This window comes from Rhinopithecus bieti, unplaced genomic scaffold (assembly GCF_001698545.2).
Source record: "Rhinopithecus bieti isolate Rb0 unplaced genomic scaffold, ASM169854v2 scaffold_28016, whole genome shotgun sequence".
NCBI lineage: Eukaryota > Metazoa > Chordata > Mammalia > Primates > Cercopithecidae > Rhinopithecus > Rhinopithecus bieti.
The window spans coordinates 4,701,111-4,706,415 of NW_016813202.1; the positions used below are offsets into that span (position 1 = coordinate 4,701,111).

Consider the following 5,305-nt stretch of genomic DNA (forward strand, 5'->3'; position numbering starts at 1 on the left):
ATATATATATATATATATATAACGTCCAACATCTTTTGTCACTAGGAAATTGCAAATTAAAACAAGATACCATTATATACTTAATAGAATGGCTAAAATCCAAGAAACTGATGATACCAGTTGTGAGGATGTATAGCAACAGGGACTCATTCATTGCTGAGGGTAATATAAAATGCACAGCCACCTAGAAGATAATTTCATAGTTTTGTACAAAACTAAACACAGCCTTATCGTATGATCCCTGCAATCACATGCCTAAGTATTTACCCAACTGATGTAAAAACATATGTCTAGAGAAAAACCTGCATATGAATGTTTATGGCAGCTTTATTCATAATTATCTAAAACTGGATGCAACCAAGATGTCCTTCAATAGGTGAATGGATAACCAGACTGTGGTTAGATCCATTCAGTAGAGTTTTATTCTGTGATTTTTAAAAAAATCTATCAAGCCATGACTTTTCACACACAGGAAACTTAAAAGCATATTGTTAAGGGACAGAAGCCCTCCTAAGAAAGCTACATACTGTATGATTCCAATTATTCCAGAAAAAGGAAAAGGTAAAACTATAGCAAGAGTAGAAAGACAGGTGGTTGCTGGAGGGAAAAAGTTAAATTAGTCAAACATCAGGGAATCTTAGGGCAGTGAAAACTATTCTGTATAATATTGTGATTGGGGATGCATGACACTGTGTTTGTCAAAACCCACAGAACTTTACAGGACAAAGAGTAAACCCTAATGTTTGCAAGTTTTAAAAATAAATCCTTTAGGAGGTCAGGGGGACCCCTGGATTTAATGCAGGACGTGACCCAGCAACCTGACTGTACTACACATGTATGCAACAGCCTCAGTGTGAGGAGTGAGGGAAATAGGGGACAGCCCTAAGTAATTGTGGAAATAAGTGGAGTCTGTGGAAAGGAAGGCAAAGAACCATACACAAGTACAGGACTCCATGGGCCACAGGTTAACAACCCTGAAACTACTTCGCATGCACAGATGGTCCCCGCCTAACAATGGTTCCACTTACGGTTTTTTTGGCTTTACAATGGTATGAAAGCCATACACATTCGGTAGAAACCATCCTTTGAATTTTGAACTTTCACCTTTTCCCAGGCTAGTGGTACAAGGCACGGCACTCTCTCGTGACGCTGGGCAGCAGCTGTGAGCTGCAGGTCCCAGTCAGCCGCGTGATCACAAAGATAAACAACCGGTACTGTGCTCTACAGTGCACTGTATTCAATATATTACATGAGATATTCATACTTTGTTATAAAATACGCTTTGTGTTAGAAGACTTTGCCTAACGGTAAGCTAATGTTAAGTGTTCTGAGAACGTTTAAGGTGGGTGAGGCTGAGCTATAATGTTTGGAGGGTCAGGTGTATTCCATGCATTTTTTACTATGATATTTTCAACCTAGGATGAGTTTATTGGGATGTAACCCCATCATAAGCTAAGGAGCATCAGTACATTGTAAATGAACCCTTAAGAAAAAGGATGGCGGCTGGGCGCGGTGGCTCAAGCCTGTAATCCCAGCACTTTGGGAGGCCGAGATGGGCGGATTACAAGGTCAGGAGATCGAGACCACCCTGGCTAATACGGTGAAACCCCGTCTCTACTAAAGAATTCAAAACACTAGCCAGGCGACGAGGTGGGCGCCTGTAGTCCCAGCTACTTGGTAGGCTGAGGCAGGAGAATGGCATAAACCCGGGAGGCGGAGCTTGCAGTGAGCTGAGATCCGGCCACCGCACTCCAGCCTGGGCGACAGAGCCAGACTCCGCCTCAAAAAAAAAAAAAAAAAGAAAAGAAAAGAAAAGGATGACAGAGCGTGAGAGCCAGGTTTCTCACTTGTGCAGTAGGAGCTTACAGACAGGCAAGGGAAAGAGGCAAGAATGATCCAGATGGTAATGAACTAGAGTCAGAGACAGGTGTGAACTCAGGTTCAGCTTACTATAGATACAAAGGGTTACTGTGATGGTTAATTGTAGGTGTCAACTTGACTGGGCTAAGAGATACCCCAACCGCTGGTAAAGCATTACTTCTGGGGATATCTGTGAGGGTGTTTCCAAAAGAGACAAGCATTTGAATCAGTGGACTAAGTATGGAAGACCCAGTCTCCCTGTGGGCAGGCACACTATCCAACTGGCTGAGGGCTGAGACAGGAGAAAAAAGGCAGGGGAAGATATATATCCTAGAGGTTATGTCTCCCTGGAGAATCCTAATACAGTTGCATGGAGAAATATTTATAGATATGCATATATACAAAAGTAAATTCACACCGACGTATTTCCTTGCTCTGTCAGGAAAAAAATTCCTTGCCCTCTGAGAGGGCCTAGAAGCAATGAGCACATGTAGGGTGCAGATTTGGTTTCTACTCCCATGCTCCAATAAAAGGAACCAGGGCTCCTTGGAGACATGGCTGCTTCTGGAACTGGAGCAGGAAATACACAAGATGAGCCTGGAACCATTTACAGTGTCAAGAAGTAAGGAATGCTAACCACACACAATCCACAGTATGACAAGTGGGGGAAGCAACTTGACACTGAAGAAACCTGACAAATACTACCTCAGCCAGGTGACTGAGGACAGCATCCATAAAGATAAGTCATGTTGACAGAATGTACCCTTGAGCCAGGCATGATAGCAGGCGCCTGTAGTCCCAGCTACACAGGAGGCTGAGGTGGGAGGATCACCTGAGCCAAGGGTTTGAGGTTGTAGTGAGCTATGATCATCACTGCATTTCCAGCTTGCACGAGAAAGCAAGGCTCTGTCTCAAAAAATAAGATGAGAAAAAAAAAGAGGGGAGGGGAGAATGTCCCCTCGGTAGGAATTGATGAGAATGGCACTTCATCTCTGTGGTCTTCCTCTCCCAAAGCCAATCACCCTAATCGACCATGAGAAAAACATCAGATAAATCCCAACTGAGGGACGTTCTACAAAACACAGGACCACCATTCTCTCAAAACTGTGAAGGTCATTCAAAACAGGGAAAGTCTGAGAAATTGTCCCCGCCACGTTGACAACTAAATGTTATGTGGTGTCCTGAATGGAATCCTGGAACACAAGACGAGGGAAATCTGAATAAGACACGGACCTCTGGCTAGTAATAATTGTATTCATTTTTTACCACTGCCATAACAAGCTACCATAACCATAATAGCGTCAAACAAAACAAATGTATGAGTCTGATACAGAACGCACTGAGCTAGGATCGAGGTGGTGACAGGTGCAAGTCTCCACCTGCTTGCCCTTTCTAACTTCTGAGACCCACAACTTTACTTGGCTCAGGGCCCCTTGCTCCATCTCCAAGACCAGCAATATCAGACCAAGTTCTTCCCACACTACCAACTCTCTGGTCCTCTCTTCGGATCCCCTCATCCAGTTATAAGAACCCTTGTGATCACACTGGCGCCCCACCCTGCCGCCCACCATCCCTCCAGGATAATCTATTTTAAGGTCAGTTGATTAGCAACCTTAATTCCATCTACTATCTTAATGCTCCCTTGTCACAGGGGGCCTAACATTCACAGGATAGAGACTTTATTCAGCCTACCACAATAATGTAACAGTATCAGTTCATTAATTGTAACAAATATGCCATACCAATACAAGTTGTCAGTATCACGGAAGCCAAAACCAGGTATGGGGTATACCAGAACCCTCTGTACTATCCTCACAATTTTTCTGTAAATCTAAAACTGTTCTTAAAAATAAAGTTTATTTCTTTAAAAATTGTCAAGGAGGCCGGGTGCGGTGGCTCAAGCCTGTAATCCCAGCACTTTGGGAGTCCAAGACGGGCGGATCACGAGGTCAGAAGATCAAGACCATCCTGGCTAACATGGTGAAACCCCGTCTCTACTAAAAAATACAAAAAACTAGCCGGGCAAGGTGGCGGGCGCCTGTAGTCCCAGCTACTCGAGAGGCTGAGGCAGGAGAATGGCGTGAACCTGGGAGGCGGAGCTTGCAGTGAACCGAGATCGCGCCACTGCACTCCAGCCCGGGCGACATAGCGAGACTCCGTCTCAAAAAAAAAAAAAATTGTCAAGGAAACTCAAGCCAATCAGTGCCCACCTGCAGAGAAGTGAGGAAGAGGGATCCCCTACATCTGTGCAAATGTAAACCGCCACCATAGGAACCCAAGGCTGGGGCAGTGGAGAGGCATGAAACCAGGGGGTAAACTAGAGCACTAAGGGTGGAACCACCCATGGTACCAAGGACCAGCACCATAGAGGAGATGCAAAGCTGGGAAGCAGGGCAGTGAGAGACCCTGGCACAACTCTGCAGACAAGGGGAAGACGGGTGAGAAAAGAAAACTCAGAAAGAAAGGATTACCCGTAAGTTTTTGCTGAATGGGCAAACAAGAAAAGGTTAACATGGCAAAGAATGCCTTCGACATTATCAGAAATTTGGATAACATGTCTGCAAATTTCAAACGGGTCAAAGACAAAAATATATACATATATACACATAGAGAAAGCAACTATATGGCAAAATGTTGATGCATGCTCCCACAACAGGGTGCAGCCCTACCCAGTCTGTCCTTTTCTAAGGAAGCTGAAGGTAACTCACAAGGAGGCCTTCGGGCAATACTTATGAGCAGGGTCATTAAAAAAAAAAAAAAAAATACTGCTGTCCTTCCTACCCCAAGTCCATGTTTTCTCATCTGATCCTCCCACCACCTTTCTGCCAATGGGGTGAGGCAGCTGAGGCCCTGAGCACTGAGAGATGATGCCGGGCCTCCCCTGCCCTGGCTTCAGAGCCCACTGGGTGAGGACTGGTTAGAGAGAGGCACACACTTATTTTTAGAACTACTACATCATCTACAAATCTACAGTTCCATCTACATTCAAGACTGACTTTCCCTCCAACAAACCTGAACCGGCAAACTCTCTGCTGCATCTCCAGGAACGAGGCCCCACTCAAGGGCTGTGGGGCCACCGCCTCGTGCATCCTGCTTTCCCTTCCGCAGCCGTTCCATATGGCTTGTCTGGCGCTACAGGAAAATCCTCCTGGCGTCTCAGCGAGCACAACACTCCTATTTTTAGGCCCTTAGAATAACAACTCTGGCTGAGATAGATGTCGAGTGACAAGTTTTATAATTAAGGCCCAAATAGAGGCCTACTAATAATTTGCTTCTAAGCAATAGTACGGCAATTCTTTCATTCTGGCTGGATCTGATGCACAGTGATGGTACTAAGTCTGGGACGAAATGACAGCTACTGATTCAGGGCAAACAGGGGTACTCAGAGAAGCCTTCCCATGGCTTAATGGTTTTTATAACTACCGTGTTGGGCCTTGTGCTAACC

General features: G+C 45.1%; 1 protein-coding gene across 1 annotated transcript in view; it reads right to left on the reverse strand.

The window, feature by feature from the left end:
- Positions 1-4,956, reverse strand: part of TBC1D8 (TBC1 domain family member 8) — a 94,033-nt gene extending 89,077 nt beyond the window's left edge. The window contains exon 1 of the mRNA XM_017847782.1: positions 4,873-4,956. The gene's annotated coding sequence lies outside the window, so the exon portion shown is untranslated. The remainder of the gene's footprint in view (positions 1-4,872) is intronic.
- Between the last annotated feature and the right edge of the window lie 349 nt (positions 4,957-5,305).